The sequence below is a fragment of the Erythrolamprus reginae genome, chromosome 5, assembly GCF_031021105.1.
Source record: "Erythrolamprus reginae isolate rEryReg1 chromosome 5, rEryReg1.hap1, whole genome shotgun sequence".
Taxonomy (NCBI): Eukaryota; Metazoa; Chordata; class Lepidosauria; order Squamata; family Dipsadidae; genus Erythrolamprus; species Erythrolamprus reginae.
This window is the reverse complement of record NC_091954.1, coordinates 78871433-78893621: the sequence shown is the minus strand read 5'-3', so window position 1 is coordinate 78893621 and position 22189 is coordinate 78871433. Positions and strand designations below refer to the sequence as shown.

At 36.9% G+C, this 22189-nt stretch overlaps 1 long non-coding RNA gene across 1 annotated transcript; it reads right to left on the bottom strand.

Annotated features, from left to right (window-relative positions):
- Positions 1 to 2570: 2570 nt before the first annotated feature.
- On the bottom strand, positions 2571 to 22117 carry LOC139168479 (uncharacterized). The gene is made up of 3 exons (XR_011559298.1): positions 20824 to 22117; positions 8627 to 8705; positions 2571 to 3218 (listed from the first exon to the last, which is right to left on the bottom strand). It is a non-coding gene; the product is annotated as an uncharacterized lncRNA (long non-coding RNA).
- Between the last annotated feature and the right edge of the window lie 72 nt (positions 22118 to 22189).

The window sequence follows — 22189 nt, the reverse complement described above, 5'->3', positions numbered from 1 at the left end:
TTCGTAACACGAAAAAAGTTCGTAAGAAGAGGCAAATTTTTTCTGAACCCCGGGTTCGTATCTCGAGTTGCTCGTAAGACGAGGGGTTCGTATCTTGAGGTACCACTGTATTTCTATATCAATGGTGTGTCATATTTCTGTAGATATTCTGTCAATTCTTGTAGCCTTCTGATACAGGAATGTCCAGAGTGCTGCTCCAACTTCTTCTATATTAGACATTATTATAAATAGAAAGTACCTAAGTTATTTTGAATATTGATTTCTCTGGTGAATAGAATTTCAATACATTCCATCTTTGCCTGATTTTCTGCTATCTTCACTGTCAGACTTTAGCACATTTAGCCAAAATTGGAACCTCCTTCTGAGTTCAGTTATATCTATTTTAATAATAAATTGGTTTCAATGGACCTGATTCCAAATAACTCACAGAACAAAGGAAGGCTTTTCCTGTTTATCTACAGTATATCTGTTTCCATTTTCAGTGTTTTTACTGATTATGTTAAGAACATAAGAAGAGCCATGCTGAATCGGGCCAAAGCCCATCAATCATACATGGGTATCTTATGCAGAAAGAGAAGGCAAACCCCTCCCTTTCCCTTGACCCCCAAAAACTGGTACCCAAGGGAATCCTGCGTGCCTCAATCAACATAGAGGCAGCACATGGACATCCATTTCGCTAACCACTGATACACTTGTCATCCATGAATCTGTCTAATCCTGCCTTGAATCTGTCCAAACTGACAGCTGTCATGACCTCTTCTCGAAGTGAATTCCATAAACCATTGACCCGCTATGTGAAGAAATATTTCTCTTTATTTGTCCCCACTTTATTTGTCCCCACTTTCTTACCTATGAGCTTTAGGGAGTGCCCCCTCGTCCTAGTATTGTGAGATATAGAAAAGAATTTTTCTCTATCCACCTTTTCTATCCCATGCATGATTTTATATACTTCGATCAAGTCACCTCTTAAATATCATCATGCAAGGCTGAAGAGACCAAGGCGTTGCAACTTGGTTTCATGAGGGAGGTGCTCCATTTCATTGAGTATTCTTGTTGCCATTTTTGCACCTTTTCCAGTTCCATTATATCATTCTTGAGGTGCAGTGACCAGAATTGTACACAGTACTCCAAATGTGGTCTCACCATTGATTTGTACAGACGAGAAGCCAAATGATTTTAAGAGGAGATGGAATAACCACTTGTCTGAAATGCAATAGGGCTTCCTATTTTCCCTCATCAATGTTTGGATCATAAACTTCAATTATCATATTAAAAGGTTGTTTGCACAATTCATGATAGCAGTAACTCATTCCAGAGTGCTTGACATCTCTAAGTGGTTTATAGAGTCAACATATTGCCTTCAGCAATTTGGGTCCTCATTTTATCAACCATGGAAGGATGGAAGACTAAGTCAACCTTGATCCAGTCAGGTTCGGACTGGTGACAATCAGCAGAATTATCCTACAAGACTGGATTCTAACCTTTGCAACACCATTTTATCTGTAGCTGATAAAATTGGCATTTGGTGGTATTTATTTATTTATTTGATTGATTGACTGATTGATTTTAATGCCGCCCTTCTCCTTAGACTCAGGGCGGTTTACAACATGTTAGCAATAGCACTTTTTAACAGAGCTAGGCTATTGTCCCACAATCCGGGTCCTCATTTTACCCACCTCAGAAGGATGGAAGGTTGAGTCAACCTTGAGCCGGTGATGAGATTTGAACCGCTGACCTTCACATCTACAGTCAGCTTCAGTGGCCTGCAGTACAGCACTCTACCTGCTGCGCCACACCGGCTCATTACTGTATCGATCTAACAATTCTAACTATGAAAGCATCACCACTGCTTTTCATATAAAAATAGCTGCAAAAATAGTATGGTCTTCTGAATGAAAGTATCAATTCCAGGCCATTTCAACTTGCTGATGTCTAATATGTTAATTCATAGTAAATTAGATATAGTCAATTAGACAAAGATATAGACAATTAATCTTTTTCTGAGCTTTCCCATATTCAGTCTTCTCACGTTCTGTCTTCCTACTGCAATTCCATTTTTTTCAGTTTTGGATTTTCTTTTCGTTTATGAATCCAGCAACAAGATGTCTGGAAGCCCATAATTTATCTGCGTCAAAAATACCCTTAGTTTTATGAAATATATTCAGCTCTCTCAGTAGCATATTGAGTACCTTCTTACCTGAGGGGCCCATCACCTGGCACTGTATTATCACTTCATTTTGTATCCTTCCTCTGCTTGACTTTATTTTGTAGGCATTTGCTTATTTTAGTCTGGCAGATCAAATGATCTTAACACCTTAAGTGGCCCTGATGGAATATATTCTCTTGGCAACACTCATGTTTTTCTGGCCCCTTCCAATAATGCTTCCATTTCCATTATGAGACAGCGTAACAAGACTTGGAAGCAGTTACAGGCCTTATTGGCTGCTGTTAACCGCCAGCTCTGAGCAGCATATTGTGAAATGATCTTTTCCTTAGACAACCTGTTCTGTCGGGCTCTCTGGTAGAATCCTCCCAAAAATTCACAGGTACAAATTTCAGACACACACACGTTTGAAAATTCAAAACAATGTTCTTTATCATGAAAATTCACTTAAACTAAGCCCTCTTTTGGTTATAGCAAAGAGCACTCGTCTCCAAACAAACTGGAAATTTATACAAGTCCCTTTTCAGTCCTGTGATACTTATCTTGCAGCTGTGAGGCAATTCAAAGTCCTTCTTTCACAAAGTGAAACACACTTTGCTCTGGTTTAGTTTCAAAGCGGAGAAAAATCAGCACACAAAAAGTCAAAGTCAGTAAAACAGTCATGAAACACAAGGATCAGATAATCCTCCACATGGCCAAACCCACAGGCTGCTATTTATAGCAGCCTCACTAATTACTACAGTCCCACCCAACCACAAGTGGCCTCATTTTCTTTGATAATAATCTCTCAGTTGTTGTTGCCTATGCATCGCTCTCCGCAGGTGTGGCTGTATCATTAACTCTTGTTCTGAATCCAAGGAGGAGCTAGATAATTGATCTCCTTCTGAGCTGTCTGCCACACTCTCCTCCTCCCTGTCACTCATGTCTTCTTGGTCAGAGGAGCCTTCGTCTTCAGATTCCACCGGGGGCAAACCAGGCCTGCAGCATGTGGATGTCTCCACCACATCCACAATCCTTGGGGCAGGAGCTGGACCAGAGCTAACCACAACACAACCTGAGGGAAAATGCAAATTTACTTGATCAAGTACCTTAATCAATTGCTTACTGAGTACTGAAAGTTTAAAAAAAAGCCAACCATTAGCAAATAGTAACACTTATATTGCTTCCCATTACTTATCCTAGTCCTGGTAAGCAGGCATTCATGTTTAGCTAGTTACATATTCATATTGCTTGGAACCAACTTTAATGAGTTCTGACTACTTTGGGCTACCAGGGGTAAATTGGAAACTCCATAGTGAGTTGAAATGTCCATTTGCACCAGTACTATTCATTCAGTACAGGAAGACCTCCATAACCGCCTGCTACCGCACGAATCCCAGCGACTGATAAGGTCCCACAGAGTTGGCCTTCTCCGGGTCCCGTCGACTAAACAATGTCGTTTGGCGGGCCCCAGGGGAAAAGCCTTCTCTGTGGCGGCCCTGGCCCTCTGGAACCAACTCCCCCCAGAGATTAGAACTGCCCCCACCCTCCCTGTCTTTCGTAAACTACTGAAGACTCATTTATACCGCCAGGCATGGGGGAGGTGAGATAGCTCTTCCCCCTAGGCCATTACAAGTTATGCATGATATGTTTGTGTGTATGTTTGGTTTTATAATAGGGGTTTTTTAGTTGTTTTTTATTATTGGATTGTACATGTTGTGTTTATTATTGTTGTTAGCCGCCCTGAGTCTACGGAGAGAGGCAGCATACAAATCCAATAAATTATTATTATTATTATTATTATTAAATTATTTAATGGTCAAGGGAATGTTTTATACAAAAAATGAAAACTAAACTGAGAAAACTAAACTGAGAAGACCTATCTATTGCTTCTAGTCTTTTACTACATTATGGTAAATGATTTCACATACAGTAGGGAATCACATTAATATACTTGGATAAGCATGGGTGTTACTGAAAATACAAGATGAAGCATAATGATAAATAATATTATAAAAGTCAGCTGCACAACTCTTTACATACTCCTGACCATTGTTATCTCTCTGCGTTGCAAGTCTGAAAACCCTGCTCTAGAACAAGAACTATGAAATCCATATGCTTGAATATGTTTTGTAAACTTTGTGGTATTTGAATCAATTGGTGTTGTCATCTTGTACAAGCCAAGTCTTGGATGAATCTGATCTCTTGTGGGAAAGAATTTTCATTGATTTTTACCTATGAAATTCATAAGAGTCTAGGAATCGTTTCTCTCCTAATACTAGAATTAAGAATAACATGATATTCTCACATCTGTGGAGATTATCAATCATCCAGGTCATGGTTGCCCCAAAGGTGCTTTTTCCAAAACGCAATTGGATTCTCTTGTCTTTTTTTCTTTGAAAACATTTTGTTTTTCGTCCAAGAAACTTCTTCATTTCTTTTTTCACATCTTGAATGAGAAGCAACCCCTTTCCAAAGGAAAAAGAAAAGAAAATTCAATTGCCTTTTGGAAAAACTACCGTTGGGCCAATCATAACCTGGATGATTGAAAATTTCCATATATGTGGCAATTGCATGTTATTCTTAATTCTAGCATTAGGAGAGAAAAGTTGTAGTGTCTCACCAACCTGCGGCAAGGATACAACTATTCCTAGGCTTTTATAAAAATTTATAGGTAAGAGTCAATGAAAATTCTTTCTTACAAGATACTAAATTCATTCATCCAAGTCTTGGCTTGTGCAGCAAGTCCAACACCAACACCAATTGATTCAAGTACCACTTTTGGAATACCATTTTCACACAATTGCATGACAAAATTTCTTAACCTGAACATAAGTTCTCTGTAAGCAACTGGGGATTGTTCTAATAAACGTGAAGACTAGAATCCATTTAATTACAGAATCCATTCAATTACATGTGCTTCTGTTCTAATTGGCAGGTTCATTTAGCTTAATACTAATAGATTAATAATTGGGACAGATATGCTTAAATTTTTAATGTAGTTTCTTCTTCCTATTTCCAGATTCCTCCACCCCTACCCATTTCTTTTAGATGAACTTCTTTTCAATTTTAATTTGTAAGTGATTGAAGGGATAGCAGTAGGGATGTTTTAATTTTGGTCTTCTTGATTACACTTGTTACGCAGATGTGAAGATTAGAAGATGAGGTGGAATCATTTTCTGAAAATGTGATTAAAGGAAAATTAGATAGACGGGCATTTTGAAAGCTGCAAAGATGTTGTCAATTATTTTTCCCAACTTACTACTTGCTGTAATTAGATCTTATGCTGCACAATGAATGATTGCATGGCTAGATCATTACTTGAAAGTAAAAATGGCTTAATAGCCAGCAAAATGCAGAGAGTAATATAGCAATATTGTTCTGCAATATTGTACCCAATGTACAAGAACATTGCACACAGAAGGCTTCAAATTTAATTTGCCTAGAAAAGAGTTAGGGAAGATCTCAGATTCACAGTTTTAAATCTTTTATATTTTTTTAGTTCTGCAGGTTTACCTGCCAAATCATTTCTGTGCAGGATAAGCCTGGACATGATACTAGTAACTTCAAGAATGAATCACAGCAATCTATTTTACAGGGAGATCCTTTTGAAATTGGTTCAGAGGTTATGCTAGCACACAAAACTATCCTAAGGTGCTGAAGGGACAAATTGCAATGAATATCTAGATTTACTAGATAAATGGTCAAATCAATGGAAACTTCAGTTTAATGTTTCCAAATGTAAAATAATGCACTTGGGGAAAAGGAATCCTCAATCTGAGTATTCTATTGGCAGTTCTGTGTTAGCAAAAACCTCAGAAGAGAAGGATTTAGGGGTAGTGATTTCTGACAGTCTCAAAACAGTGTGGTCAGGCGGTAGGAAAAGCAAGTAGGATGGTTGGCTGCATAGCTAGAGGTATAACAAGCAGGAAGAGATCCTGCTATATAGAGTGCTGGTGAGACCACATTTGGAATACAGTAATACCTCATGATACGAACTTAATTGGTGCAAGGAGGAGGTTCGTATGACGAAAGGTTCGTAAGACGAAACATTGTTTCACATAGGAAACAATGTAAAGTCAATTAATCCGTGCAACCAAACCCCCCCCGCAAAAAACGGCTTTCGGCGACTGCTGGGAAGCCGCGCGGCTGTTTTAAAAGGTGACAGCCGGCCTGGGGGGCTTCCCAGCACTCCCCGAACCCGGGTTCGGGGTTCAGGGGGGTGCTGGGAAGCCCCCCAGGCCGACTGCGACCTTTTAAAACAGCCGCGCCACTTCCCAGCTGTCTCCTGAAGCCAAACGACAAAGCCGAACTTCCGCGTTCGGCTTCGGGAGACAGCTGGGAAGCGGCGCGGCTGTTTTAAAAGGTGACAGCTGGGCTGGGGGGCTTCCCAGCAACCTCCCGAACCGAACCCGGGGTTCAGAAAACTTTTGCCTCTTCTTACGAACTTTGTTCGAGTTACGAACCGGCGTTCGGGAGGCTTCTGGGAAGCCCCGCCGCCCGGCTGTCACCTTTTAAAACAGCCGTGTGGCTTCCCAGCAGTCTCCAAACGCCGGTTCGTAACTCGAAAAAAGTTCGTAAGAAGAGGCAAAATTTTTCTGAACACCGGGTTCGTATCACGAGTTGTTCGTAAGATGAGGGGTTCGTATCTTGAGGTACCACTGTACTGTGTTCAGTTCTGGAGACCTCACCTACAAAAAGATATTGACAAAATTGAACGGGTCCAAAGACGGGCTACAAGAATGGTGGAAGGTCTTAAGCATAACACGTATCAGGAAAGACTTAATGAATTCAATCTGTATAGTCTGGAGGACAGAAGGAAAAGGGGGGACATGATCGAAACATTTAAATATGTCAAAGGGTTAAATAAGGTTCAGGAGGGAAGTGTTTTTAATAGGAAAGTGAACACAAGAACAAGGGGACACAATCTGAAGTTAGTTGAGGGAAAGATCAAAAGCAACATGAGAAAATATTATTTTACTGAAAGAGTAGTAGATTCTTGGAACAAACTTCCAGCAGACGTGGTTGGTAAATCCAGAGTAACTGAATTTAAACATGCCTGGGATAAACATAGATTCATCCTAAGATAAAATACAAAAAATAGTATAAGGGCAGAGTAGATCAACCATGAGGTCTTTTTCTGCCGTCAGTCTTCTATGTTTCTAACATTATGTTTGTTTTGGAGAACCTGCATTGGGTGTAGCAGCATACCAAATCAGTAGTATGCTTCTCCTGGCATAATAAAACCTTGCACAGCATGGGACTTATGCCACATAGAAAGCTTGCACCCATGCCCATAAGAGACTAGAAGCTAAACTCTCGCAGAATAATTGTCAGTCTTTCACTATATGACTGATCTTTGAAGGAAGTCATCAGGAATTTTTAAAAATTGTGATGTGAACCAATGGCAAATGAAAGTGGAACCACTCCTGGAGCACATACGTTTTGGAGACTATGTCTTGGTATGCTTTTCTATAACCAAATGTCCTCCTAGATGTAGGAAAAAATATACATCTTTAATTCATTCAACTCTCCTTTCTATTCTTAATATGAAACATCCTTTTCGGCAAACTAAGAGCCGAGGTGGTGCAGCAGGTAGAGTGCAGTACTGCAGGCCGCTAAAGTTGACTGTAGCTCTGCAGGTCAGCAGTTCAAATCTCATCACTGGCTCAAGGTTGACTCAGCCTTCCAACCTTCCGAGATGGGTAAAATGAGGACCCAGATTGCTGGCTCTGTTAAAAAGTGCTATTGCTAACATGTTGTAAACCGCCCTGAGTCTAAGGAGAAGGGTGGCATAAAAAATCGAATGAATAAATAAAATAAAATAAATAAACTTAGAATTGAACCTTATCTTATTCTCCAGTTTCTTTGACATCCATTTTTATTCTAAATTTAGCACTTGAACTCTGTTGTTCCAGGTTTCTCATTCCCTATCGAATCATGCATTCTACGCAAAGCCCAGAACTCCCAAACATTATGCCACATAGGATTTCCTTGAAACAAAATTACTGGTTAGGTACCCAATAGTAAAAAGAAGGAAGCAGGTTGAGGATTCCAGTTGTTTCTAATCTTAACACCGTGGCAAGTTCTACCCCACTTGGCTATTCACACTTTTTAAAAAAACAGTAATTAAACAAGGGCAATCTTTGGTGTCAAAATGTGTTCCTGATATATCCACTGGCCTTGCAACAATTCCTGTTGAACTTAGTGGTTTTTTCAAGTAGCTTTAATTAGACTTACAAAATTGTTTTGTTTTATCATGCTTTTCTGCTGTTTCTGCTAACTAGATTTTTCATTTGGTTTCTCATCTGGTTTTCATTGCTTTTCATAATCAAATCACTGCCACTAAGAAATATTACTTAGACACACATTATCTAAGAGTTGTTTGGTTCACTTGTTATTCATTTCTTTAGTGTGATCAAATCATCCAGCCTTGATTCTGTCCCAATTCATCTCTTTATCCCATCTTTCTTACGGTCTTACCTCACAAACTGAGGTGGGTTTGGACTGGCTACTGGTGATGTCATGATGATGTCATGGAACCAGTTCTGTTGGTGTTGGTCTGTGGACATGGTCATTAAAAAAAAAATTAATTTTGGTCACTTCCGGTTTGGTGGAGATCGCGGCGGGACGTGTTTGGCAGGGCTCTGCCAGGCGATCCCTTCTACCCCCTCCGAAGGTCGCATCTGCGATCGGATCGGGCCTGGATGGCCCGATCCATGAACAGGGGGCTCTCCTCTGCCCGAGGACCCATCGCCAGGACTCCGGAGGCAGCGGTTCGCCCCGCAGCTTCGGAGACGGGAGAGCCGCTCCTCTTTGCCTAAGAGGACCGGCCAGCGCTTTCTCCCCTCACTCAGCGGGAAGAACAAAAATCTAAGAAGTGAAAGTACAAATATCTACATTGAAAAAGAATATAGCAAAGAAAGGACCTAAGGTAAAAATTTCCATTGTGTTTCGTGTTTAAAACCAGAAGATCGTGAAAGTTCTAAGTAAAAGTCTTTTTTTCTTCAGGGCGAAAGTGAAAGTTTTTCCCTGTTTAAACTCATCCGCAAATAACAGCCGGACCTAATTTTTTTTTTACTTTTACTTTTCCATCTTGAACGTGAACTTTGGAACCTATAAAATAATTTTCTGACTTTATGGTTTAACAAAATAGCCTAAATTTGACATGACTATTTAGAAAATTTTAACTGCTAAAGGAAATTTCTAGTGATGATCAGAATTTGTTGTTGATGGACTCTTAAAATCATAATGTTCTGGGCTTAATTTTTGAAGCGGAGGAACACAGTCTTGCTGCCTTTTTTTCTTTCCTATTGCTCTTTCTCACAACATGAAATAACTTAATAACTATGAACTAAATGGAATCTAGAAGAGATTGAAATCACTTCTTTTTTGGATTACTTATTGTTGGATTAACCTATTTGGATTATTTGCTGAGCCTTTTGGATTATTTGCTGACACCCTTTGGATTATTTGCTGAGAATTCTTTTGTTTAACATCTGCCTGCTGCACGGAAATTAACTTGACTCCATCTTGGGATCTGTTTCTTTGTTCCTGCCTTGAATTTGGAAAATAAACTGACTTCATTTTGAATACAAGCAAGCCTTGGATTTGTCTTACTCTTTGAATCTTGAATTGAAATCAAATATAACTTCACCCTTTGAGACTTGGATCTCCATCTCTACTTTCTAGTAAAATTACAGGATTTATAAGAAGAACTTAAGTATATAATACTGTTATTGTGTCTTTGAATAATTATCTGTTTTCTTTCTGATTTTCCTTTGACTTTCTTTCCTACTCTTGGGTATTTTTATTATTAGAAGAAGTTTAGTTTGAACTATATGCATTGTTAATAACCCTTGGGCTCCTGCTCTATTTTAAATAGTTGAATTAAAATATTACCCTCCTTCTTTTCCCTTTTGAATAACTCTTTTCACTTTATTTTTTTTCCCCTTCTCCTTTTCCTTCCCTCCTCCCAAAGTTTCCCCTCCAATCCTTTTCCTTTTGTTTTCTACATATAGTTGATATTCCTTCTCATCCTTTATCTCTTGCCTTTCTTTTACTTGAAAAGGTTAATACCTGTTCTTTTTTCCTGTGGCATTAAATAATAATATTTTTTTTTCTTCTTCTTTTTTGAATTTTGTTATTAATTGAATTGCTATTGAATTGGTATAGTTATATTATAAGGGAATTTCTCTTTTTAACAAAATACACTGAACAGATTTGGAATTTATAGTAATTTTTTTCTTTTTCACTATATATAAAATTGAAACTAATTTTTAAAATTTGAAATAGTGGATTCTAATTTGATAATGTCCCATACCTCAACCCTTGTTAAAACAGCAAAAAAACAAACTACACCAACTACCCTCTCTCCACAAGTGTCACCGCATTCTTCTCCCTCGCATCAGGTGTTAACCATGTCTACCAAAGATAAAGACAAAGACAAAACAATGCAGTCCAACCTTGCAACTATACACGAGACTTTGAATACTTTGAAGGACTTCATGGTTAAATCACAAGAAGACGCCACTCAACAAAGAGAGGCCATAAAGGAGGAGGCAACACAACAAAGAGAAGCCATAAAGGAGGAGGCAACACAACAAAGAGAAGCCATAAAAGCTGACTTGGCAGAATTTAAAGTGGAGATGGCCCAAATGAAAGCTGATATGGGCGAGATGAAAGACCAGATAAAGCAGATCCAACAAACACTCCAAGAAAGTGATGACCGAGTTAAAAAAGTTGAAGAGCAATCTGATAAAAATGAGAAAAGAATGGATTATCTTGAAGGGAGAGCTGATGAGAGATACAGAAGATATGATGAATCTATCATCCAGCTGGAGATGCAACGAGCTTCGTACGGACTTCGATTTCAGAATATAAAAGAGGAAAAAGATGAAGACTTAAAAATGACTATGGCGGAAATTATTGGAGCTATACTTCAAGAGGACCCTATAGCCTTACAGAAAGAAATCGATGAAGTATACAGAATCTCGAATAGCTATATCCGTCGACACAATCTCCCAAGAGAGATACATATTAAGTTTACAAGAAAGGCGTTGCGAGATGAGATACTTCATTATTCAAGAAACTCCCCGCCCCAACGACAGGGAGTAGAAATAAAGATACTAAAACAAGTTCCAAGAAGTGTCAGAGAAAACAGAAGAGATTATCACTTTCTAACTAAAATTTTGATCAAAGAAAATATCACTTACCGTTGGCTTATTCCACAAGGACTTTCTCTGACATGGCGTTCTACAAGGTACAAATTGGAAAACGTAGAACAAGCCATGTACTTTCTCGAAAAGAGTGGCATTGGCCACTCCGATTACGCAAGTAAGCAACAAGTGGTCCAACTACAACCAGCTCAACAGCAACCAGGGGAAAAATTACCAACTCAGCAAGAAGAAGATCTGGGGGCTACTGCTCAAGTAATAGAGCAGGACCAAGGTCCTAGAAGAGTTCAATCTCAGCGAGAAACCAAAAAACCCATTAAATGACAACAAATAAAGACTTAAAAATCTTTTCCGTAAATGTCAATGGACTTAACGAACCAAGAAAAAGGAAGCAAATTTTTTCTAAAATTAGAAATCAAAATGTTCAGATTGCAATACTACAAGAAGTTCATATTAAAAAAGATAACCAAAAATTACTGTTGAATCCCAAAATTGGAAAAATGTACGCTGCATTAGCAGACCAAAAAAAAAGAGGTGTAGTGATGTATGTTAAGAATTCTATAAATTCCAAACAAATATATAAGGATAAAGAGGGTAGGATACTGATTGTACAAGTTGATATTGAACCTAGACCTCTAGTGGTTGTTTCTATTTATGCTCCCAATGAAGACCAAATGACATTTTATAAAAATTTACACCAAATAATAATAGATTTAGCTATTGACAATGTATTGATAATAGGTAACTTCAATGCTATCGCGAATAGACAATTAGACCATTCAGGAGGGGGAGGTAATAAAAAAAGGGGAAAAGGTAAAAAAACAAGAAGGAATTTGCTACCTAGCACTTTCCAAAAAATGAAAGCGGAATTATTACTAAGCGACATTTGGAGGGAAAGACACCCTCACAAAAGGCAATTTACCTTCTACTCCAACCCTCACAAAATTTGGACGAGAATTGACATGTTATGGGCACCAAAAATGGTGGCAGAACAAATAAGAGAGGTCGAGATAGACGTTAATACATGGGCTGATCACAACCCAATAGTGGTCTATATGACGATGAACAATAAACAGAACAACTGGCGGATGAATAGGTATATATTAAATGATAAGAAATACAAGGATTGGATTGAAAAGGAATTAAAAATATTTTTTGAAATTAATAAAACATCAGACACTACTCCACAGAATTTATGGGACACAGTTAAAGCGTATATAAGAGGTTTAACCATATCCTATACAGCAAAACATAATAAGGAAAAGAAATTAGAGTACTTACAATTAACAAATGAATTAAAACAATTAGAATTCTTATCGCAGCAACACATTAAGAACAGAGATCTAAAGACAGAAATAAATGTAATTAAACATAAAATTAGAGTTATAGAACAAAACCAATTAACTGAAAAGATCAAAAGAGCAAAGCAACAATATTTTGAACACGCAAATAAACCCGGCAGATGGCTAGCGTATAAACTTAGAAAACAGAGTCAATCAAAATTAATCCAAAAATTAGAAGATAAAGACGGTATAATAAAATATGATACAGAAGGTAAGGCAGACATTGTGTATAATTTTTATAAAGAGTTATATGCTAAATCTCATGTTACTGAAGATGAAGTTTTTAACTATCTAAAGGCTTCAAATTTACCACAAATAACAGAAGACCAACAGGCCACCATGGATGGACCAATAACAATGGAGGAACTCCTAACAACAATTAAAAAACAGAAAAGCAATAAGGCCACAGGCCCAGATGCCATACCTGCAGAATGGTACAAGATAGACAATGAAATAATAAGAAACCATATGTTAGAAACTTTTAATTTATGTAGACTTGAGGGAAAAATCCCTAAATCTTGGTCAGAATCACTGACAACCTTAATACATAAACAGGGTACAGAACCAGAAAAAATTAAAAACTATAGGCCTATATCATTATTAAATGTAGACTATAAGATTTTCATTGCCATTTATGCAGAGAGACTCAAAAGAGTTATAAATGGAATAATACACCAAGACCAAAATGGGTTTCTTCCAGGGAGACAAATTAAAAATAATATTAGAACTGTAATAAATATACTAGAGTACTATGAACAACACCCAGACAAGACGGCATCTCTAATGTTTCTAGATGCTCAAAAGGCCTTCGACAACGTTAATTGGATATTTATAAAAATGCAATTAAATAAAATGAGATTTGGTCCAAAATTTGTTAACCTAATAGATACCATATATTCAAAACAAACAACGAATATAATACTGAATAATAGTCAATTACCAACACTTGACATAAACAAGGGAGTTCGCCAAGGATGTCCCATATCACCATTGTTATTTATTATGACCCTTGAAACTTTATTAATTAAAATAAGAGCGGACCCTAAAATAAAAGGTTTAACCGTAGGAGATGAAACCTATAAACTCCAGGCCTTTGCAGATGATTTAATGTTTATAATTGAAGAACCGACTACAACAGTTCCTACTTTACTACAAACCATTGAACAATATGGAAACGTAGCAGGTCTAAAGATAAATAAAAGCAAAACACATTACTTGACCAAAAATATGAATAAAACACTAGAAACTAAATTAGAAAGTATTTCTGGAATAAAGACTGCAAAAAAGGTAAAATATTTAGGAATAAATTTAACAGCGAAAACAATAACATTAAAAAACGATAATTATATGAAATTACTAGCAGAAATTAAAAAAGACTTAGCAATGTGGAAGAATTTGAAAATATCTTTTTTAGGAAGAATTGCAACAATTAAGATGAACATTTTACCCAAGGTTTTATTTCTTTTTCAGGTAATACCAATAAACCCAGGGGGAATCTTTTTAAAAACTTTAACAAACTTAGTTAAAAAATTTATATGGCAAGGCAAAAAAGCAAGGATAAAAATGAATTGTTTAGAAGATATTAAAGAAAGAGGAGGATTTGGCCTTCCAAATTGGAAACTATATTATCAGGCCGCTGCATTAACATGGCTTAGAGATTGGATAATCTTAGATAATAAAAGAACACTTGACCTAGAAGGACATGATTTAATGCTTGGATGGCATGCATTTTTATGGTATGATAAGGACAAAAACCATTCATATTTTAAAAGGCATACATTAAGGAAATACTTATTAGAAGTATGGAAAGACATAAAGAAAAATCATTTTTTAAGTATCCCAGATTGGCTAGCTCCTTTAGAAGCAATAACACATCCAAAGTCTATAAAGGACAAGAAAATAACTTATAGATATAAAGAACTATTAAATGATCAGATGAAGCTTAAATCTAGAATCGAACTACAAGAAGAAGGGATAATAATAGATTGGTGGCACTACGCCCAGATCCGATCTAGATATCAGAAGGATAAAACTCTTTACATTTTTAATAAAAGTAAGAATCCTTTAACTACTTTAATTACCACTAATTCAACAAAAATGATAGGGAAAATATATAAATTACTTATCGCTCATAAAAATATAGAGTTGACTTTAAAAGATACTATGATAAGATGGTGTAGAAATATTGGCAAGGAAATAGATATAGACACATGGGAGAAAGTGTGGATTAATAATTGGAAAATGACTAAATCAGTTTCCCTAAAAGAAAATCAAATCAAAATGTTTTATAGATGGCATCTCCCACCAAATAGGATAGCAAAAATGTTTCCCAAAACATCCCCAATATGCTTGAAATGTAAGAAGGATATAGGAACTTATTATCATCAATGGTGGACATGTGGTAAAGCAAAAATATATTGGAAGATGATTGAAAAAATATTAAAAGAAATAATAAAGCAAGATATAGATAATACCCCGGAATTTTACTTACTAGGTGTCACAAATCAGACCTACAAGAAAGAAATTTTTTATTTAATTATACACATATTAACTGCGGCTAGAATAATATATGCGCAAAATTGGAAAGGGGAGGAAATCCCCAAGGAAGAAGAGGTCATAGCTAAAATATTAGATTGCGCTGAAATGGATATGATGACAAGAAGATTAAACGATCAAGAGGATACTAAATTTTATGAAACATGGAACAATGTTTATAAATGGATAGATAAGAAAAAATAAGATATATCTTTAGTTGTTTTTTTTGTATTAGTTTTTACCTAGGTGATAATAATATTAATATTAGTTTAAAAGGACTTTTTGATGATTACGATATAGTAGTGTATGTATAAGTATAAGCAACAAAGCAAGATCTTCGATGTATAATAGTTGAATTTAGTTTTACTGTTTGGATTGAAGGTTTGACACTATTTTACTATAGTAATTAGGATTATATTAAAGGTATTTTTTGGCAATTATGTTATACTAACCCTACCTAACACTCACATTAAGATTTGTAAAACTTTAACTCAAATTTATTAACTTTTTTTTACTATAATAGTTAACATATATTTAATTATGTATTCTTTTTCTATATTTGAATGTATACTTTCATAAGAAGCGGGGGAAATACACCCCCACTTTATGTTTATTGTTTGTATGTATTTGTTTGTTTTTATGAAAAATAATAAAAAAATTGAAAAAAAAAATTAAAAAAAAATTAATTTAAAAAAAAAATACTTCCCCCCCTTCTGCGCATGCACAAAAGCCGAGTTTTCAGCACTGTGCGTGTGCTACTATCTTGTTTTTGGATATTTTTTTTGCTGTTTTTGCTTCTGCACATGTACAGAAGCCAAGTTTTCAGCAGGGAGAGAAGCACTGTCTAACAGCTCTCTCCCTAAGCAATCTTGGAAGTTTTCAAGCTCATCTTGAAAGGTTTTTTTTTTAGCTGCAAGATCTGGATCCGACAGTCTCTGGTAATATTATTATTATTATTATTATTATTATTATTATTATTATTATTATTATTATTAATTAGATTTGTATGCCGCCCCTTTTCGTAGACTCGGGGCGGCTCACAACATAATAAAACAATTCATAACAAATCTAATAATTTACAATTTAAAATTTTAAAGTAGTTAAGAAAACCTCATTTTTAAGCAGATATACCTACAAACATACCATACATAAATTATATAGGCCCGGGGGAGATATCTCAATTCCCCCATGCCTGACAACAAAGGTGGGTTTTGAGGAGTTTACGAAAGGCAAGGAGGGTAGGGGAAGTTCTAATCTCTGGGGGCAGCTGGTTCCAGAGAGTCGGGGCCGCCACAGAGAAGGCTCTTCCCCTGGGGCCCGCCAACCGACATTGTTTAGTTGACGGGACCCAGAGAAGGCCGACTCTGTGGGATCTAATTGGTTGCTGGGATTCGTGCAGCAGAAGGCGGTCTCGGAGATATTCTGGTCCGATGCCATGAAGGGCTTTATAGGTCATAACCAATACTTTGAATTGTGACCGGAAATTGATCGGCAACCAATGCAGACTGCGGAGTGTTGGTGTAACATCGGCATTTTTGGGAAAGCCCATGACTACTCTCGCAGCTGCATTCTGCACGATCTGAAATTTCCGAACACTTTTCAAAGGTAGCCCCATGTAGAGAGCGTTACAGTAGTCGAGCCTCGAGGTGATGTGCATCTTGTGGCCCACCCTGCCCCATCCCCTGCCCCACCTGCCACCCCATATTGCACCCTACTGCAAGGTCCCTCAGCTGTTGTGTGCAGGGGAAAAGCTTAAACAGTAAAGAAAAAGTTCTCGAGAGTGTGAGATAATTAACAACTTCTAGCACCCACGAGAAGTATTTCTTTACTGTGCAAGGGCCAGGAGTTGCTCTAAAGCTCTGAGCCTCTGAGGAGCAAAACTTACACACACACAAAAACACCCCACAAATCCCAGGCCTGCAGCCCACTGACCCTGCTGGCATGTCAGCTGTTTGCTCACTGGGAGAAGAAAAAGCAAAGCCTCTCCGTGCTTTGGAGAACCTTCCAGGAGGTGCCAGAGCTCTGCCTGAATTCAGCAGGAAACCGAGCTGCTGACATGACCACATCACCCCTCGCTGTGGACCAGGATAAGTGGTGTGTGTTGGGGGAATGTAGGGGGGGGGAACATAGACCATTCAGCACTGAGATAGCAGCAGCCATGGTGGCAGAAAAAACAAGGCTTCTTTGCCAGTCTCCCTGCTTGAAAACCATTTTAGCCAGTTCTGTGGGCATGGCTAGTTGGGGGGCATGTGACCAAGGGCATGGGCATGAGTGATGTCAAATTGTCCATGCCTACTCAGTCACTTGACCACCAAACCACACCCACAAAATAAGCCATGCCCACAGAACAGGTAGTAAAAAATATTACAACCTATCCCTGCTCACAGATGTGTGTCTTGTCTTTTCACAAATCTCTTTCTCATACCTATTGTTTCCCATCTGGTTGCCAATATCCATTGCCTTTTAAAGAATTCAGCAGCACCCCCCCAACCCACACAAAAAAGATTTATGCTATTCTATTATCTTAACTAGCGAATGTGAATTATAGACAATTGTAAATTATGGTCTTTCAGAATGTAGGAAAGATAGTTTAATGAACTCTTGTTCTCATCCATTTCTGATTACTGTATAAACTATAGTTAATCTCTGGGTACTGATTGCAGGTACATTTTATACTCAGGACTTTTTTTCCTTTAATTATTTGAAATTCAGTCCCATTTTAATCATGTTCTATTTAGAACAATTGGAGACAAGATAATTTAGCATACACCTACACTGCTCAGAAATCAGGACAAGCAATCTAACAGAAAATTAACAAGAGAGCTGAACTTTTATTATACATTGTTAAGCTCTAAAGATGTGTTATTCACCAGTATTAAAAAAGAATCTTGCTGATATCGTTCTACAGATTGTCATTCACTAGTTAATGCAAAGTTCAGCGAAATCAAAAGCTATGATGATTCTACAAGGTTTTCAGAATTGTTAAACTAAATACATGGTATCAAGGTTAAAAAAACCTTTTCTTTCCAGACTACATTAACAGTGACATATAGTTCCATTTTAAAAAACCAAGTAAGAATCTCTATTTTAAGATTGATTATCTGCCTCTTCTATGGCTTAAAGACAAAGGTATTGAACTTTCACCAATTTTTGTCATAATTTTGAACTTTGGATTTTAATGGTTATGTTCATCTACCATGAACAGCTATAATTTACCATTATGAAAACAAGCCACAAGCCTACAGATTCCATTTCCTTTGACATTGCCTGAAGGGGATTGAGGACATGAATTTCCATTATTAACTAGAGTGATTCCTTATTACAAAATGTTAAAACCAGGAGCCTTTGACCTATTTGGATGAGTGGGATTTTCATACATTAGGGAAACTTTCATAAAACGGCTGCCAAACAATTTTGCCTTTTCTTTTTTCAAGCTAAGTTTAACTGATAACTATAGGAGCATCCTTCTGTCAACAGTTGCCTTCTATCTGTAATATAAGGATTGTTTTGTATTTCTGCACCAGGGGTATCAAACTCAATTTCATTGAGGGCTGCATCAGGGTTGTGTTTGACCTTGGGAGCTGGAATGGGCTTTGCCAGGGTAGGCGTTGCCAGCTGAACGTCACCATTTTCAGGGCTCCCAAGCTCCATTTTTAGCTAGGATGGCCTCCTACAATTTGTACCAGCAAAAGCAGAGCTTGGGGTGGCTGCACACAGCCCTTGCAAACTCTGTTTTCAGGAAATTGATGTTGGAGAAGCAAATCTGAGAACTGTTGTCAGCGGTTGGGTGAAACATGTTCCTTTAGAAGAGGTATAAATGAAATATCTCTGATGTTTTATTTGTAGCACTAACAATATTTTTATTAATTATTGTTCATCATCTATTTATAGTATGTTGCAGTTAAATGCTTAAATCTCAAAATCCTGAGATCTTGAAGTTGAGGCTTAGTGGTTTACTTAAGGAAACTATTTAAAAGTTTCACGATCTCAAAAAAATCTACTAGTTTGAAGATTCAAGTAGTCCTTTGAGATCTACGCAGCATTCCCAGAACAGCTAATATTAGTTCTCTACTCAGTTCTGGAGACCTCACCTACAAAAAGATATTGACAAAATTGAACGGGTCCAAAGACGGGCTACAAGAATGGTGGAAGGTCTTAAGCATAAAACGTATCAGGAAAGACTTCATGAACTCAATCTGTATAGTCTGGAGGACAGAAGGAAAAGGGGGGACATGATCGAAACTTTTAAATATGTTAAAGGGTTACATAAGGTTCAGGAGGGAAGTGTTTTTAATAGGAAAGTGAACACAAAAACAAGAGGACACAATCTGAAGTTAGTTGGGGGAAAGATCAAAAGCAGCTTGAGAAAATATGATTTTACTGAAAGAGTAGTAGATCCTTGGAACAAACTTCCAGCAAACGTGGTTGATAAATCCAGAGTAACTGAATTTAAACATGCCTGGGATAAACATATATCCATCCTAAGATAAAATACAGGAAATAGTATAAGGGCAGACTAGATGGATCATGAGGTCTTTTTCTGCCGTCAGTCTTCTATGTTTCTATGTGATGTCTTCCTGCAACTTTCTGCCAGCAAAAACAGAGCTTGGGAATCCTTCACTGTTTCAGGGGTGGCCTCACGGGCCGAATCTAAGCACCCCACAATCTAGATCCTTCCTCTGGGCCTTGAGTTTGACACCCGTATTCTACACAGAGAGCATTACTCATCATTTTAAACTTTCTTTCCAATTTTTTTAAATTGATTCAGCCTATTGTCACCCTTCACTATCTTATTCTAAACAAATAAATAATAAGTAGGTGCTATAACTTTTTTGGAAAGAAAAATTACTTATTTTAATTTAAATTATTTATATGGTTGGCAATCTCATGACCATGATTGTGGATAGTCCAAGGATTAAGTCTTCGGAGAGGGGCGGCATACAAATCCAAATAATAAATAAATAATAAATAAATTAAAACAAGAACTAAACTACATAAACCACTTACCCATGATTAAAGTAATAAAGTCCAAATCACAAAAAATGCATTAGCAGCACAGTTTATTCACCTTTTGGTCCAAATATCTGAGAAAACAAAGCCTGACTATTCAAAAGGCTAATTTCCAGAGATATGCTATTCTAGAGGGCAAACACTGTCATCCAGAAGGCACAAGTCCTCAGTCCAACAGCATTTATTTATTTCATTTTATAAAAATTTTATAGCCATTCATTTCACAAGTGTGACTTTTTGCAGAACACAACAAAATTAACAATTAAAACCATTTAGAAACAATTAAATAGAAACAGAAACAAGATCAGGAACTAGGATCAAAATCTTGCACTTTGTTTTAATTAACCTATCTGGGACCGGACGCTAAAACATATAAAGAACGGTTGCTAGAATTGAGTACGTCTAGTCTGATGAAAAGAAGGACTAGGGGTAACATGATAACAGTGTTCCAATATATCAGGGACTGCCACAAAGAAGAAGGAGTCAAGCTATTCTCCAAAGCACCTGAGAGCAAGACAAGAAGCAATGGGTGGAAACCAATCAATGGGAGAAGCAGCCTAGAACAAAGTGAAAAATTTCCTGACAATTAGAACAATTAATCAATGGAACAACTTGCCTCCAGAGGTTGTGAATGCTTCAACACCAGAAGTTTTAAAGATGAGATTGGACAACCAATGCTATAGGGTTTCCTGCCTGATCAGGGGGGTTGGACTAGAAGATCTCCAAGATGTCTTCCAACTCTGTTATTCTATTCTGTTCTGTTCTGTTCTGTTCCGTTCCATTCTGTTCTGTTCCACTCCACTCCATTCCATTCAGCAGATTTGTACTATCTGGTTCAAAGAAAAAAACTAGAACATTCTGCCACTGCTAAGTCTGGTAGGACAAGCATAAAGAATAGGAGAAAGGTACTCCGGCAAATATCCTGCTCTGTGCTGTGTAAAGCTTTATAAAAGATAGCTGGTATCTTGAATCATACGTAGGCCTGAGATTGTCGTTATTAGCTTCCTTTTTATTTTTATACTTAAAAAAAAAAATTGGAGCACTGTCTATCTAGCATCAAAGTGTCTATCTAAAGTCACACTAACATTTTCTTGATACCTGACCAGCAGTTAACCAATAATCAGAAACTGCTTGAAAGAAATTTTCAAAGAGTACTTTGAAGTTTTGCAATTTCAAACAATCTGCAGTTTAATCAACAGTTACGGGAAGGAGGAGGCAAGAAACAAAACTCTGATCAAACTAAGTGTCTTGTCCCCCAAAGAAAAAAAGTTGTAGAAAGAATAGCCACAGGAAATGAACAATAAATAAACAATAGTAATAATAAATAAAATATATCAGGCTCATAAAATATATCAGGCTATTGTCAAAATGACTTTTCAGTAAATCCAAATAAAAACAAACAACTAGCAAACTATTTTATTCTTCCTCCTGCAGCAATCATTTTAAAACAATGGACAGAGTTCAGATGCCACCTAGTGCCAAAAAACATAGTTTTAGGTCCAGATACAAAAGTACAAAATAAATTGGATATTTTAAAAGATATTATTTGAATTAAACAAATACAAGAATTTTTTTCTTATTTGAAAAATCCCAAACTGAATAAAAAATAAGGTAATGAAAAGTCCATTTTCTGAAAAACAATATGGATTTTGTACAAATTAAATCAAATCAGTACTTTTAAAATCTATGGCTTTCTTTTTTAAAATGATTTCTGCTACACCTGAATGTCCAACCCTCTGCCTCTTCTGACAATTACAAACCACATAGCTTCTGTTGTTGTTAAACTAAACAATCGGCAATAGTTGAAATAAAGAATAATTTATTTCCATGTGGATTAGAAATGATGCAAATAGTAGCAAATGTTACAAAGCCATAACAATAACCTAATCTTGGGGTATTTGTTTTAGTACAAAAAAATATTAACCTGTTCTTGCTACATAGATATAACAAGAGCAGCATTCTACAATGAACATTTTATGGTT